We start from the raw sequence: 16,430 nt of genomic DNA, 5'->3' as shown, positions 1-16,430 counted from the left end.
CTGCATATCTGCCCTGAGGTGGGAGGTAGAGGAGAGGAAGCTGAGCTTTTGTCCCTGAGCTTTTCAGGACAAAGGCTGTGTATGTTTCCGGTTAACTAGCTGTGAGCTGGGCTAGAAAACAAGTCTTGTGGGGCTCAGTTAATCCTGTCTGCTATGGCCACCTACAGGTGTGAATAGGCCTAGGCAACTAGAGGCTGAAGTAACAGGCATTCCTAAAGGAAGAAGGAGGGAGGAAGGAGGAAGAAAGGAGAACCTCCTTTGCAGCAGGGGACTGCAGTTGTGTGGTCTTCGACAATGGTCTTGGGGAATGAGGGTCTCAGAAGAATTCATGGGAGCACACAAGCAAGAAGAACCAGCTTTAAGACCTGCCAGTTCCAGAGAATGCAAAGCCCTTTGCATCCCCTGCCATCACAAAACAAAAACAAACAAACAAATTAAAAGCTTCCTTGCTGGGCACAGTGAAGGACTTCTGTAATCCCAGCTACTGACCACAAGTTCATGGCCAAACAAAAGAAAAAGCAGAGAGGTCGGTACTGTTGCCCCCAAACTCAAATTGGGCTGGAGTGTGGCTTTGTAGTAGAACATATTCACAGCATGCACAAGGTCCTGGGTTCAATCCGCAGCACTGCAAAAGAAACCAGACTGTGGGGGCGGGGGGGGGGGGGGGGGGAAGCACACAAGTTCGCAGCCTAGGCAACTTGGCAAGATTCTATCTCAAGATAAAATAAAAAGGGCTGGGGATGCAGGTCAGTGGTCGAGTGCTTGCCTAGCATATACCAGGCCCTATCCCCAGTAATATAAAAATAAAAACCCTCTTGCAACTAGACCAGGCAAGAAAAAATTCTCCTGCTACTCCCCATCCCTAGCCCTGGAACTCTCCAGTTCTTCCCTTTCTGCTCCCTTGGAGGGCTAGAAACCACCATCGACTAGATGGGAAAAGGGGAAAAGAAGCACAAGGTAAAGAGGAGGAACTGTGCATTTTGTCACACATTTTTTAATATCCTGTCACTTTTTACTTAATGTAAGTTGGTATAGCTGCTTTATTTATGTTAGGTTCCCAAGAATGGATGAAATTCCCATAAACTCAATCTATCTGACTTTCATTTCCGACATAGGTTTGCAATTAAATTTTTACTTTAAAGTGATCTCAACCACTTAATATACAAATATTTAAACAAACATATAAAATGACATTAACTATAACACTATACTGTGGTAAAGAATTTATGACAAATATACAAGAAACTGATTTTTGGAATTGAAGTAGAATAGAAGAAATAAAAATTCTTTTAAAAGTAGACAAGAAACACAAAGGAAGGATAAAGAAATAAAATTTTATTTCATTGTTTAAATTTCTTTATTAATTTTAGTACTGGGGCTTGAAGCCAGGGACACTTTAACACTGAGCTACGGGCTGGGGATGTGGCTCAAGCGGTAGCGCGCTCGCCTGGAATGCTTGCGGCCTGGGTTCGATCCTCAGCACCATATACAAACAAAGATGTTGTGTCCGCCGAAAACTAAAAGATAAATAAATATTAAAAATTCCCTCTCTCTTAAAAAAACAAAACAACAACAACAAAAAAACACTGAGCTACATCCCAGTTTTTGTTTTTGTTTTCCCTAAACTGCTGAGACTGGCCTTGAACTTACAATCCTCCTGCCACAGCCTCCCAACTCACTAAGATTATAGGCGTGTGCCACAGCACACTGAGGAAATAAAATTTAAATTAAAAAATTCCGCATACCTTGCCGAGCCCATTAGGTCCTTGCAGATTATATTTTCTGTTGCTGATTGAGATTTGTTACCTTTTCTTAGGAACTCAGTTGGGCAGGCAACAGGTCTGCACTGCCCCATGTAAACAAAGACTCTCAGGCTGTGGGGCATGTGAACAGGAGATCGCCCACTCTCTGCACAGGGATGCTCTGCAGGAGCGCTATAGAAACACGTAAGCCAGGCATAACACCATTTTGGGATCTAGGCAACTCATGAACCAGCAATGAACTGAGTCACTAGCTGTATCACAAAACGTTTCTATAAGAAGACAGACCCATTCCTAAACTCATGTTCAAATAAATAGGCTCATTTGCATTCCTTGCTATTGATGATCTTAAAAGGCCTGTTTTTATAGTACCACCAAAAACTATATTTGTTTTTTATATTGCTGTCAAAAACAAGAACTAAACAACAAACATTGGGGTGGATCTGATAGCCATCTTAAGATCTATAGCATGCCTATAATCCCAGAGGCTTCCAGGCTGAAATAGGAGTATCAGAGTTCAAAACCAGCCTCAGCAATGGTGAGGTGCTAAGAAACTCAGTGAGACCCTGTCTCTAAATAAAATACAAATAGGGCTGGGGATGTGGCTCAGTGATTGAATGCCCCAAAATTCAATCCCTGGTACCCCCCCCCCCCGACCCCCACAAAAAAAAGAGAACTATAAAAACTGTTTTTTTTCCTCAATATGTTTCTCCTGTTTATTTTTTTATTTATTTTTTTAATATTTATTTTTTAGTTTTTGGCGGACACAACATCTTTGTTTGTATGTGGTGCTGAGGATTGAACCCGGGCCACACGCATGCCAGGCGAGCGCGCTACCACTTGAGCCACATCCCCAGCCCCTGTTTCTCCTGTTTAAAAAAAAAAAAAATAGTATCCATTATTCTTATTTGATTTCAAAGCAATGACAACTAGTCACCAGACCTCAGAAGTCTTCTGAGGATTGCAACCAATTTCTCAGGAAACCCTGAAAAATGTATATATTCAATTTTCTATCAACTGAGTTGAAATATACCAAATTAATTGTAGAGTCTGCCTAAAACAATTGTTTTAATTTCCATAATAATTAATGTAGTTTACCCTATTTAGTTATCCAAATCATGCATCTCTTAAAATCCTTTCTGGTTAAAGTTGTTACATTTGATCTTAGCCAAAAGGCTGAGAAGCAATCTGGTTAAAGAAAGCAAATGAAAGAGAAGACAAAAAGAAAAAGAAAAGGAGACAGACCTCAATGGATCAGCAATGCTTTATAGAGCAGCAGAGGGGCACATTTTCAAGAGGGTTACATGGCGAAAGGCTACAACAAAGGTCTGAATTTTATAGTGTTTAGAGGGCCAGGTCTTGGGAGGAGTTGGTCAGTTACTTTTGGTGGGCTTCCTTTCCATGGGCAGGGGGATTTTGGCAGATAATGGAGTTTGAGACAGGTCAGGTTCCTGAGCTCGCCTTTTTCCTGAGGGTTTTGTAAGTCTCCATTTCCTTCTGTTAAAGTTAACAAAAGTGTATCACCAGTCTACTCTGTTCTGCAGTATTGTCATACATCTAGTTCATGTAAAAGCATGTTTGAATTGTTCAGAGAATAGTTATTAGGATATATATACATTTTTTTGGTTGGTTTGTTTTTGTGTGTGTGGTACTGGGGATGGAACCCATGAATGATTTACTACTGAGACGTATCCTCAGCCCTTTTTATTTTTATTTTGAAACAGAGTCTCATTAAGTTGCTTAGAGCCTCACTAATTTGCTGAGGCTGGCTTTGAATTTGCAATCTTCCTGCCTTGACCTTCCGAGTAGAAGGGATTACAATAAGCATGTACCATTTCACTCAGCCAGAGAGTAGTTTTAAAGGGAAATTAGATACTTTTAAAAAGTAATATCTCAATTTTTATGAAGCTGTGGTAAACAAGCACTCACATACAGTACAGTGGGTGCCATCTTTTTGGAAATATCCTGATAATAAGTAACAAGAGCTTTTATGTACAGGAATGTTCATGGTAGTGTCTCTTATAAACATGAAGTGGTTCACAAGTCCAACAAAAGGGTATATCCTATGGTGCTATATTAGACAGAAACTTTAAATTATTTTATGAAGAATTTTTAAGGATAAACTATTATTTATGACATGAAATTAAATAAAGGTACATGCCCAATTTTTTAAAAATCAAGACTTACCAATATTTATTTATTTTTCTCCCCCCACTTTTTTATTAATGTACTATAATTATACACAACAGTGGGATTTGTTATGCTGTATCTGTACATGCACAGAACATAATTTCATCAATCTCATTTCCCAGTACCTTCCCTTTCCTTCCCCTCCTCCCTCCCCCATCTATACTATAGACAGTATAATTTGGTAGATTTCATTCCCCCACCCTTGTACTACCACATGCCCTTCCCTCCTCCCTTCCTCTTTCCTATACTCTATTGGTCTTCCTGCTATCTTCCTGATACCCCCCCCACCCCTGCGCACCCCAACCGTAGCTTCTGCATATGAGAGAAAATATTCAACCCTTGACTTTTTTGAGTCTGGCTTATTTTACTTAATATGATGTTCTTCAATTCCTTCCATTTTCCCACAGATTTTTTCTTTCTTTATGACTGAGTAAAACTCCATGGTGTGTGTGTTGTGTTTGTGTGTGTGTGTGTGTGTGTGTGAGAGAGAGAGAGAGAGACAGAGAGAGAGAGATCATCTTTATCCATAGTAATGTTTATTTTATGTTATTGGAGCTAGTAATGATTTTTAATTTTTAATATTACATGTGTTATCCTTTAAGTTTCCAAATCCAAAGTGTGTGTGTGTGTGTGTAATTTTTTTTAACAGAAGGAGAAACATATTGAGCAAAAAAGTATTTTATAGTTATTAAGATTGCTATCAGGTCCACCCCAGTGTTTGTTCTGCACTTGTATTTGGCAGCAATATAAAAACAGACAGCTTTTTCTGGTAATATAAAGAAATACAGTTTTTTTTTTTTAACATCAATAGCAAGGAATGCAAATTAGCCTCTTTATTTGAACTTGGATTTGCTTCAGATGATTAGTCAGAGGCCAACAAAAATAAAATACAACTGTAAAGTCCCTCTTGTTCCTAAAAGGTCTATCATAGGACGACAGGCAGGTCAGAGTGCGTGGCCACTGGAAAGGAACTTGTTGGCAATGCACTGAGGCAGACTCTGAAGCAGAGGCCTGGGTGCCACCTGGGGAGAGGGCAAGCCAGAGAAAATGGAGGGGAAGAACAAGGAAGCCTTCATAGCATCTGCTGCACATGATGCCATCAGCCCAGGCTGGGTATCCAGAATGCACCATGTGCACGGTGCACAGGAAGAACTCCAGTGGGTCTTCTAGCCTTTGTGTGGCTGGTTGAACGCAGCCCTCTCTGCCCCCACCAGAAATCCCACACAAACACATAAAGGGCTTGAAAAAGTGAAGAACCTACAAAGGACAAAAACAAATAAATACAGAATGAATAAATGAATGAATGAATGAATAAAAGGAAACTCTATAACCTAAATAAGTAGATAGATAAGTGAATGGAGCAGGATCTGGACAGCAAATGGACAACTGTTTAGCAGATAAAAGCAACTTGAAGTGAAGTCTCCTGTGGGAGAATCCTAACAGCAGGTTGATTTCACACAGTTGGACCCCAGTAAAGAATGGAGACACTATAATATTGTGCCCAATAAAGCCAGTGACTCAAAGCCAGTGTCTTGGGTGAGAGAATAAAGAGCTTTGTCAATAGTAAGTGGGCTTAGGGCTGGGGATGTGGCTCAAGCGATAGCGCGCTCGCCTGGCATGCGTGTGGCCTGGGTTCGATCCTCAGCACCACATACAAACAAACATGTTGTGTCCGCTGAAAACTAAAAAAATAAATATTAAATTCTCTCTCTCTCTCTCTCTCTTTAAAAAAAAAAAAATAATAATAATAAGTGGGCTTGGATGATGGTGGGTCCAGCACCTTTAGCAACCATCTTGGGGGACTCTTGCTCCTGTGGCCTGAACTGGATGCTGTCCCAGCCACTCCATTTGAAGAGAGACTAGGCCAAGTCTAGGTCAAGTCGACCCTGCAACCCTGCATGGAACCTTTCTTTACACGTGGTTCCAGTCACCCATTGGACACTTGCAGGCCCACGGATGAGCCCCTGGATGGCAGATAATTTCACTGGGCCAAAACCTGTCCACAGTAGGCAAGCAGCAAACACTCCTTCAGTGCCAGGAGCCGCGGCCTGCCTGTAACCCCAGCAGCTCGGGAAGCTGAGACAGGAGCATCATGAATTCAAAGCCAGCCTTAGCAACTTAGTTGGTCCCTAAGCAACTTAGCGAGCTCCTATCTTAAAATAAAAAATTAATAGGGCCGGGGGTGGGGCTCAGTGGTTGAGCTCCTGGGTTCAAACCCTGATATAAACAAACAAACAAAAACCCTCCTCTGGGGTGAAGGGGAGGCACGGGAGGGGGTCGGGAAGCCAGAGCTCAGGCACTGCATGCAAGACCTAAGACACACAGTGTCCGTGTCAGGTCCAGTTCACTGACAGGACGCAAGCGGAACCCGCTGATGTCCCCATCTGTGACCAGAAACAACAGCAGCGGCAGCAAGAATCGCAAACCGCCGCCCTTGGTACCAGCTAGAGAAATTCTTTTCTCCACCAACGTCCCTCTAGTGTCCTCTACCGACAAAACTTTGTACTGTGCTCACTAGAAGGGGTACCGCTTCCAGCTCAATTAACACGGAGCAATTAACAGGGTGAATTTATGGTGGAGAGGCAATCAATTTGTTGCCTTTGTGATGAAAGACAATGACAAGAAAGATCGGAATGGCAAACACAGGAATTAAGAAACTGATGAAATGGAGACAATGCATATAATAAACCCACTGCAATTAATGTTTCATAAAAATAAGGGAAAGAGTTTTCTGCCTGGAAAAACTACAAGAGGACTTAAAAATGAATACTTAAGAAAATTTTAAAAATCGTGTATTGAAAAATATAATTTCAAGGGCAAAAAGCTCCATGGAAGCGTTAGAATTTAAAGTTGAAGAAGCAAGAGATAAATGTTGGTGGTATAGAAAATATATAAAAATAAGGTAGTTAATCTGGATGAATAATAGCATTTCTAGAAAGAACAAAAGAAATTATTGAGGAAAATCATGCAAGAAAATCTCCCAAATGTTCAAGACATAAAATTCCACATTGAGATGAACCTCAAGTATCTAGAAAAATGTCTGGTAAAAGGAATAAAGTCCAAGGCAGATTATTATGAATTTTAAAAATACTAGGTCAGCTGGGTATCATAGTGCACACCTGCAATCACAGGGACTCTGGAGGGAAGGGCAGAAGGATTGCAAGTTTGAGGCCAGGCTTGGCAATTTAGCAAGACCCTGTTTCAAAATTAAAAATAAAAAGGGCTGGAGATGTAGCTCAATGGTAGAATGCACCTGGGTTCAATCCCCAGTACCACAAAATAAATAAATGATAAAAAATAAAAATACTGCCATACACAAAGAGGAAAATCCAAAAATTGAGCCCCCCCCAAAAGTGGGGGACAAGTCACATACAAAGGATAAGGACTCAAAAGTTTGTATTTTTTGAGTGTGTTGGGGGACTGTTGTTTTTTTGTTGTTGTTGTTTGTTTGTACTAGGGATTGAACCCAGGGGTGCCTTACCCCTGAGCTACATCCCAACACTTCTTATTTTGAGACAGGGTCTTGCTAAGTACTTAGGGCCTCACTAAGTTGCTAAGGCTATCCTCAAACTTCCAATTTGAAGGCTCAGTCCCCAGCTTGTGGCAGTGGAACCTTCGAAGCTGGGACTTAATGGAAGGAAGTTGGGTCATTGGAGGCATGCCCCTGAAGGAGATATTGGGATCCTGGCTCCTCTTCTTCCTCTCTTTGTTTACTGGCCATCACAAAATGAACAGACCTCTTCCACCCAACATGTATTCCTGCCATGATGTACTACTGTATTGCCACAGGCCAAAAAAAAAAAAAAAAACAGGGCCAAGTAACCACAGACTAAAACTTCTGAAATTGTGAGCCAAAATAAATCTTTCCTCCTTTTAAGTTGATTATCTCCTGTATTTTGTCAACCTAACAGAAAACTGATTAATGCAGATGGTGTAGGGCTTTTTGACATCATCACTGGAAGCTAGAAGATAGTGAAGGAATGCTTTCAAAAGTTAGAAGGGCTAGAAATGAAATTCAATGGTAGAGTGCTTGCGGAGCATGTGTGAGGCCCTGGGTTCAATTCCCAGTACCACCGAAAAGAAAAAAAAAGGTCAAAATTTAATTTTGATGTAAAATCTGCAACTTGGAATTCTATCTTTAGTTAAAACCATTTTATGTAATGGTTTCATGAAGGATAAGTGTAATGATAATATAGACATTTCAGAAAAATCTCAGACATTTCTCTTCCTTTCTCCTTTCTTGAGGAGGTTAGTAGAGTGTGTGTTCCATCAAAATAAAGAGTTAGGTCAAGAGAAATAGATATGGGATCCTCCCAAGTGGGAGGCGAATGAAAGCCCCACTATGACACTGAAGGGAACCCAAGGAGGCAGCTCTTCAGAGCAAGAGATCAACAGGTTCAGACTGAAACAGGAGTTTGGAGCCCAAACCTCAGGGACTAAGGGAATTCCTCACCTGGCTTCAGAAAGATGTCTCCAAGAAAAAGATGAGATTGATTAATTATCATGCATTTTAATGGAGAGAAAAACTATGCCTCTGAGGATAATTTGGTGGCAAATTATTGATAAATTCATAGACAAGCAATCAAAGGAAAACCTAGCAGATGTGTGTTGTTCTGGACATTATTCTGTAAGACTTACCATCAGCCCTTCTAAAGATTTCAGGAGCCCCTAATAACCTTTATAAAATTCCTTCCTGTTTAATAAACCTAGAATAATCTCTATTTCAGGTACTTAACACTAACTTAGAGATACAAATTGTTAAGAAATAGGAAAATAAAGAGCAAACGATGGCTGGGGCTCCAGCTCAGGAGTAGAGTGCTAGCTTTATGCATGCATGAGGCCTTAGCTTTTTGCTGAAGGTCTTGTAGAATTCGTGGACTCTTAATATTACATGCATGTATAAATTTGGTTAAAAATTTAAAATAGTCAAAACTTCATTTAGGAGGTAATATACATTTAAGCACTAAGACACATACTGAGTTTTAAAAACAAAAACAGCTGTTTACAGTGGCACATGCCTATGATCCCAGCAACTCAGAGGCTCAGGTAGGAGGATTGCAAGTTTCAGGCCAGCTTCAGTCAGCAACTTAGGGAGATCCTGTCTCAAATTAAAAAGGGTTAAGAATGTAGCTCAGTGGCTAAGCACCCCTGCATTCAATCTCAGCACCAGGAAAACAAAACAAAAAACTCCATATCCATGAGACTGGCTCTCTAACAGTGGCATCAGGATTTTCCTACATCCTGGAAGATTTATAAAAACATGATAGGGACCCACTTATAAATTTGAAAACCTGTGTTTTCTACCAATGCATTGCAGATTTTCTTTACTTACCTCTTTATTCTTGTATCCTGGGACTGAGCACAGTGCAGCCCACAAAGCACCTCACATTTCAGACAATCACAGCAGATTGGGGCCCTACATTCTCCATCATCCCATCTCTCCTCCTGCTTGATTTTTCCTACTCTTACAGAAACTCAAGGCTTCATGGGCCCTCTGTCAATGAAACTGCTATGATCACAAATGAGCCTGTTCCCTTGAGCCAGCAAGATCCAGTATATGGTCAGTACACTAGCCTCAATCCTGGCCAGAGCCCAACAGGAAGGCATCTGCTCTTGAGGATAGAGACTCTAATGACTTGATTCTAATTCCCAGAGGTCTGTGCATATGTCCTCCTCAATTTCATTTTTTAGACTCTGCTAGATATTAGTCAAGTATTCAGAGATAACGAGGATTCTAAATCCCAAAGCCTTCATCAGCCAGCTGCAGTGGCCCTGCTGGGGTCCTGAGGGAGACATGTGTGGCAGACACTCCAGGCGAAGTCATTCCTAATGACTGGTGCCCTGGGAGTTACTTGGAGCCTTGTAATGGTCCAGATAGTGGCAGTTCAAAACTGGTAGGACAGCTCCATAATAAAAATTCTGTAACCCAGGCTGCTTCCAGCTTTCCACTCTGGTTATCCATAGGACACAGCACTTATTCTCATGATCCAGAGGGCAGGAAGTGTGACTCCTTGGAAGAGCACTTACCTAGTATCAGGAAGCCCTGGGTTCAATCCCCAGCCCCAGCACAGGATGCTACAGCGCCATCTGGGGGTAAGACATATGCCAGCCTGGACTGCCAAACAGGTGCTCTGATTTGTCCTGCGATTTCTTTGCAGAAATGCAGTAGACTTCATTCTAAAACCTGCTTTGGGCACACTCCCAGGCCTTGCTAACATCTCCTGGTCTCACTCTAAAGAAGGAAGTGAGTCCTACTGCACCCTGAGATCCTCCCTGTAATATCCTCCTATGAAAGGTAACGGGTGGAATTAGAGTGGAAATAGACAACACAAGCCAAGCACAGTGGTGAACACTTGTAATCCCAGCTACATGGGAGGCTGAGGCAAGAGGATCTCAAGTTCAGGGCCAGAATCACCAATTTAGTGAGATCTCATCTCAAAATAAAAAATAAAAAGGACTAGTGTTGTAACTCAGTAGTAGAGTGCACCTGAGTTCAGTCCTCAGTACTGCAAAAAAGAAAGAAAGAAAAAATAGACAAGACAAAGACAGACATAAGTGTATTCAAAAGTCAAGTTATGTTCTAGTTTTGTCTTCCATAAGGAATGTGTGTGTGTGTGTGCACGTGTGTGCATGCAGTACATTCGACATGCTCAGCAATGTCAGGAGACAGGACTTAAGGATATTTTCTTGAAATAATCCAAAAACCTCCCTCCTCTTCCTACCAAAATACAATCTGTTTCCACAACTTTCCTAATGTATTACTAGGCTATTATTGAGCCTGGATTTTCCATCTATAACTCTTTAAGAGGGATGAGATAGAACATAAAGTGAGAAAATAACATTGTTCCAAAATTGGCAAATGTTAATTGTTGAAGCTGCATGGTAGGTATAAGTTCATCAGACTACTTTCTTTATTTTCATATGTTTGAAATTTTCCACAATAAAATTTATAGTGTACCAGAAGGTCACAGGTGCTAATAATAAAGATAAAATTTCTGTTGCCCTTAGTGGGAGAGAATATGGAGAGTGGAGAATGCGTAAAACTTTAGACTTTCTAAATGATTCAGTTCCGGTGCTTTGATTCAGGGAGTTAAAGGTGGAGGGAATGAGGGCTGGCTCTTTAAAGGATGCTACAGCGCCATCTGGGGGTAAGAACACCCAAAAACCCTTAGGTAGGAAGATGCTATATAAAGCTACTGTGACCAGCTGATATCATTATGCCAGTTCTTTCAGTGATCTAATAAGTCAATAAAATAGAAAATGATTCAAAAAATAAAATTTGGAAGTTAAATTAATTAAAAGTACACTAAACAAAAATGTTTATGGTTAGTACAACAAGCTATCATTCTGCCATTAAATGAAATAATGTTCTGATATGTTATGACACAGATGAACCTTGTTAAAGTTATGCTAAATGAAATAAGCCAGACACCAAAAGAAAGCTTTTGCAGGATTTCACTTAAAATAAAGAAAATTGTATAATGAATCTCTATGTAAATATTCAAAGTAGGGAATCCAGAGGCAGAAAGTAGATTAATGGCATGAGGGACTGGGGGTAGGGGAAGTGGAGTGTCATCATTTAATGGGTACAGAGTTTCTGTTTTGAGTAGTAGACAATTTTGGAAATAGTGATGATGGTTTCACAACTTGTAAAATGTTATTAATGCCACATAATTATACATGCAAGATGGTTAAAATGGCAAATTTTGTCAGGTGTAGTGATGCATGCCTGTAAACCCAGTACTTGGGAGGCTAAGGCAGGAGAATTGCAAGTTCAAGGCCAGCCTGGACAATTTAGTGAGATCTTGTCCCAAAATAAAATGTAGAAAGGGTTGAGGGTGTAGCTCCATGGGAGAGCACTTCTAGAATGTGTGATGCCATCAAAACCCAGTACTGGGGGGACAAAAAAAGAAGAGGAAAAGAAAGGTAAATTTTATATTATACTGCATATATATATTGAAAGGATAAAGAAATTGAAATGTAAAGGATAAGGTTTGTTTCAAGACCTGTAAAGTTTTTAAGTTCTGTTAAGTTGCATTTGGAACCTGAAATTCATGTGGCAGTTAAAACAACTCCTGGAGAGACCAGTAAATGTATGTTGAAATCTCCCCTATCTGGTTGTTCTGTAAAAACAACCCACCCTCCCAGAAAGAAACTGTGCAGTCCAGCACGTATACACCTCAGGGCTTAAACCAATCAGTTTAAATATATACCCATCTTAGTACTGACCAATCACCCCCACCCGACCTGTTCCCGCCAGTGAATGTGCTAATCATGTTTTAGAGTTGTTATTTGATTTTCCCACGGTATGTAATGATTTGCTAAAGGATGCTATGATGTATGTAAAGTCCCTGCCCCCTCCAAAGAATGTATATAAGCTCTGCTCAAGTTGTTCCCGGGGCTCTTTGCTCTTTGCTCCTCCGAAGTGAGCTCTGAGCCCCAGCATGCTGGACCCCCAATAAACCCTTTGCTGTTGCATGAGACAGTCTCTTGGTGGTCTTTTCCTCCGACGTTCGCCCGACCTTTACAATATATATATATATATATATATATATATATATATATATATATATATATATATTTTACCACAACATGTCTTTTTTCTTTTTAATTTTTATTACAACATATTTTAATGAACTTGGCTACTAAACAGTTAAAAAGAAAGTTAAAATAAGGGAAAAGCATATCAAATACAATATAAAACTTACTGCCCTTAAAAGTACAAGAACAAAATGGACACAGTGAAATATTGAAACTAGTAGGTGGAAATAATAAAGTAATCTAAGAAATCCAAAATAATACAAATGAATAAAGACTAGGAGGAGGGGAGAAAGTATTTTATATTTGAAGTTAAAATTGGCCCCAATTTTAAAACTGTGGACCCATATGGAGAAATAAACATGAGATCCTTCAGCAGGGGTTCCCTGAAAAGTCACCTCAACAGCCACCTCTTACCCTGCCTAAGAGCATCTCACCTACAGGGTCACAGCCCTCTAAGAAGGTGTCAGAGAAAAAAAGTAAAGTTCTCAGGGCTGGACTTTTTGGCGATTGCTTATAATCCCAGCAACTTGGGAGGTCAAAGCAGGAAGATTGCAAATTGGAGACCAGCCTGGGCAGTTTAGAGAGACCATATCTCAAAATAAAAGGTGGAAATGTAGATCTGTGATAGAACCCCCCTGGGTTCAATCCCTAGTACCAAAAAATAAATACATAATAAAGGCCCCAGGACCCTGGGCCAGATCAGCTACAACACCCCAAGTGCTGAGAGTAGACAGAAAGGAAAGGAGAGTAAGAAGAATGAGAGGAGGAAGAAGCCAAGGAAAGAGAAGTAGCAAAGGAGTGGTAAAGAGAATGAGGAAAAGCAGGAGAAATGCTGACAAGACAAGAAGGAGCCACTCATACAGTGAATCCCAGTTGTGCAGCTCCTTGGATGGTTCCCAGGCTCTCAAAAGCCTTATCTAGAGATGAAAAAGAAAAAAGCTCAGAATCAGCAGCGGTTGCTGTAGCTGCTTCTTGGGTTTGGGAGGAGAAAGCTCATTTGGAGAGGAAGTTTGGAGGCAGTGAGACCTCAGGAGGTCTGAATGGGGGAGAAAAGGAAGCAATAGATGCTGTTTTGTGCTTATCCTACTGATAATCTTCACAGTGCTCAGTGTTGTCACTGTGGTTGGCCTGTCCCAGCCCTCCAGATCTCCAGTCCCCTACAGGGCTCTGGTGGAGCCTCCCCATCCCCCGCTGAGTGAGCAAAGGAGCCCAGATGCCTGTGCCTGCAGGAGGGGCCAGCCAGCTGGGTGCATCTCTCCAGGCAGGTGTTATTATCTTAACAGAGAAATCAGATGAGGTCCTGACTCTGCACAGGTGGAAGATAAGTTATTTGTTTCTCTTCTGCCTGAAGGAGAAAGCTGAATGGCCCTTTCACTGGGAGGGAGGTCCTGAGGAAGCCCTTAAGGGGAAGTGGACCTCATCTCATGTTGTTGTTGACATCTCCTGCAGAAAGGAATTTAAGGACAGATCATAGTGATACACAAGTCAACTTTATTAAAAGAAAGGAAGAAGCACACACTAACAGAATGGAATGTGAGTGGGCATTAGAGAGAAACTCGATGGCTTGATCTTGGCATAGATGTGTAAAACCTATATATTTTTTTTTGTTTTGTAGTACTGGAGACTGAACCCAGGGGTGTTCTACCACTGAGCTACATCCCCAACCCGTTTTATTTTTTGAGATAGGTTCTTGCTAAGTTGCACAGATTGACCTCAAACTTGGGACCCTCAGCCTCTTGAGTCACAGGCCTGATGCCACTGCATCCTAGCTAAAATCTATAGTTTTATAGACATGATCTAAGTTGGTATTTTTGATCTTCCTTTCTGTTAGTCACTTGACATGTTAATCATTACCTATTAGGGTTTTTGTTTGTTTTGTTGTTGAAAATCTGTTAACTTCTCTATCTGGATTTCATCCCCTGCTTTTTAAACAGAACTATATTTGTTTAACATTGAGAGTTATTGTGGGTTTTTTTTTGAAGTCTGGCTGGTGTATGCATAGAGTAATCAGATCCTAAAAATAGAGATTTCAGATAAATCCTGTTGACCAAAGCATTTTTTGGCTTGTTTTTCTTTAAGTCAGGTCAGGAAAGAGTTATTTATGAGATCGCTAAATAAGATCTGATGATTGATTTAATAGAGCTGTTTGTGAGTATAGGAGGTGGAACTGACATTTAAATCCGGAGTTAAAATCATGGCCTCTCTTGATTTGTCCCATATGTCTCCTTTCTACCTATCCTCTGTCTTCTCTCCTACCTCACCTTCCAGGGGTTTTCCGTTTGCAGTCTCTCTTTTGTTTGTTCAGGTGGAAGATGTCACTGCTGGAAAAGATCTGGCACTCAAATCTCAGAACACCGGAAGAAATTGGGGTTTTCATTAGAAAGACAGTAGGGGGTGGATTTAGGCATCATTGTGAGCCACAGTCATAGAAAGCCATGACCACAGGAGACCTGAAGCTGAACTGGACCTGGAAAGGAGGGACCAGGTGAAGGAGGTGGCCCATGGCTGCTGTTTAGAACTCTGGGGCTCTCATCCCTCCAGCCGCAGCGCCAATGTCCGTGGTGATGCCCACGCGCCGCGCTGCGGTCTCCCGCGTGCCAAGGTCGCCCAGTCTTCCCCCTAGTGGAGGACCGCGGGGCGGCGGGAGGGTGGGCTCCCCTTTCCCTTCCTCACTGGAGCCTGGCAAGGATAATTAATGACTTTGGCCTTGACAATGCCAGGAATGGCAATAATTGTAGTAGCTGTGCTAAATGATTTGCTTGAGTCATCTTACTTAATCCCCACAAAGAGGGAGGTGTTATTATTTTATTTTACAAATGAAGAAACTGAGTCTCTGAGCGTTTCTTTGACCTGCTGCGGGTCAACAGCTTTAAGTGGATCCACCCAATAAACTGCTCATATTCTGAGTCCTGCTGAGTTGGTGTTTAGTTCCTTTCCTTTCCTCTCCCCTGGAAAGCATTTGCTTCGTATAAAAGGGGACAAGGGAGTTAGCTGTAGGGTATATTGCTCAGACAGTTCCCTTTGAGGGGCAGGGGGTGCTGGAGCTGGAATCCAGGGCCTCAGGTATGCTAGGCAAGCACTGGAATACTGAGCTACACCCCCAGCCCAAAACAGCTCCCTTCTGAACAATCCAGAAAAGAAACAGACTCAAGATTATTGCTGGATCCCCAGTTTTAGAACCAGTTGGTTCCTAAGGTAGAATACTCTTATTGGCTCACCAGGTTGTCTACCTCCTGGTGACAAGATACCTGGAAGGAAAGGCTGACTGCTGATCCAGATGTTGTCTGGTGACCAAGAAGTTAAAGTCAGAAGAAGTAGACATTTTGGGAACATTTCATTTAAGGCTAGTAAAACTCACTTGCAATAGAACATTGTATTTATTTATACCAGCCTTGTTTTAAACAATATAAAATAGCCTAAACACAATGCAAGGGTGGTGGGGGGGGAACTAAGGCAAATGAAAAGTTAGAAAAATCAGATAAAAATCAGTGAAAGTATGAACATCATGCTGGGAGGGGATCACAAATTTGTCACTGAACTCTCTAGCAGCCAATTCAAAGAGGGAAATGCAACCATCACATGGCTCCCAACATACACAAGGCAAAAAGAGACCAGTCACAGAGGAAGCACAGCTATTCCTTCTTCTGAGATTAGAAAGCAGTTTTCATCTAATACCTTTGGATTAGAAGTGGTGTAGTAACACGACAACATCTCAACCATATTCTAACATAAATACAAGTTTCATAGAATTCATTTGTTGCTTCTATGTCTCTGTGACAGTTGTTGGCACTGGGGTCAGTTAGAATCAGGCAAAGAGAACAATGTGATCTGACACTGTGTGCCCCTGCTGTTGTTCAGGCTTCATCCAGGCAGGGATTCTAGCATAATCATGAAATAGGGGACACATATAGTGTTCCCTCAAAGTAACATAAGAAGTCC

This window comes from Marmota flaviventris, chromosome 6 (assembly GCF_047511675.1).
Source record: "Marmota flaviventris isolate mMarFla1 chromosome 6, mMarFla1.hap1, whole genome shotgun sequence".
Lineage (NCBI taxonomy): Eukaryota > Metazoa > Chordata > Mammalia > Rodentia > Sciuridae > Marmota > Marmota flaviventris.
The sequence above is the reverse complement of the archived record's forward strand: the minus strand, read 5'-3'. Positions refer to the sequence as shown.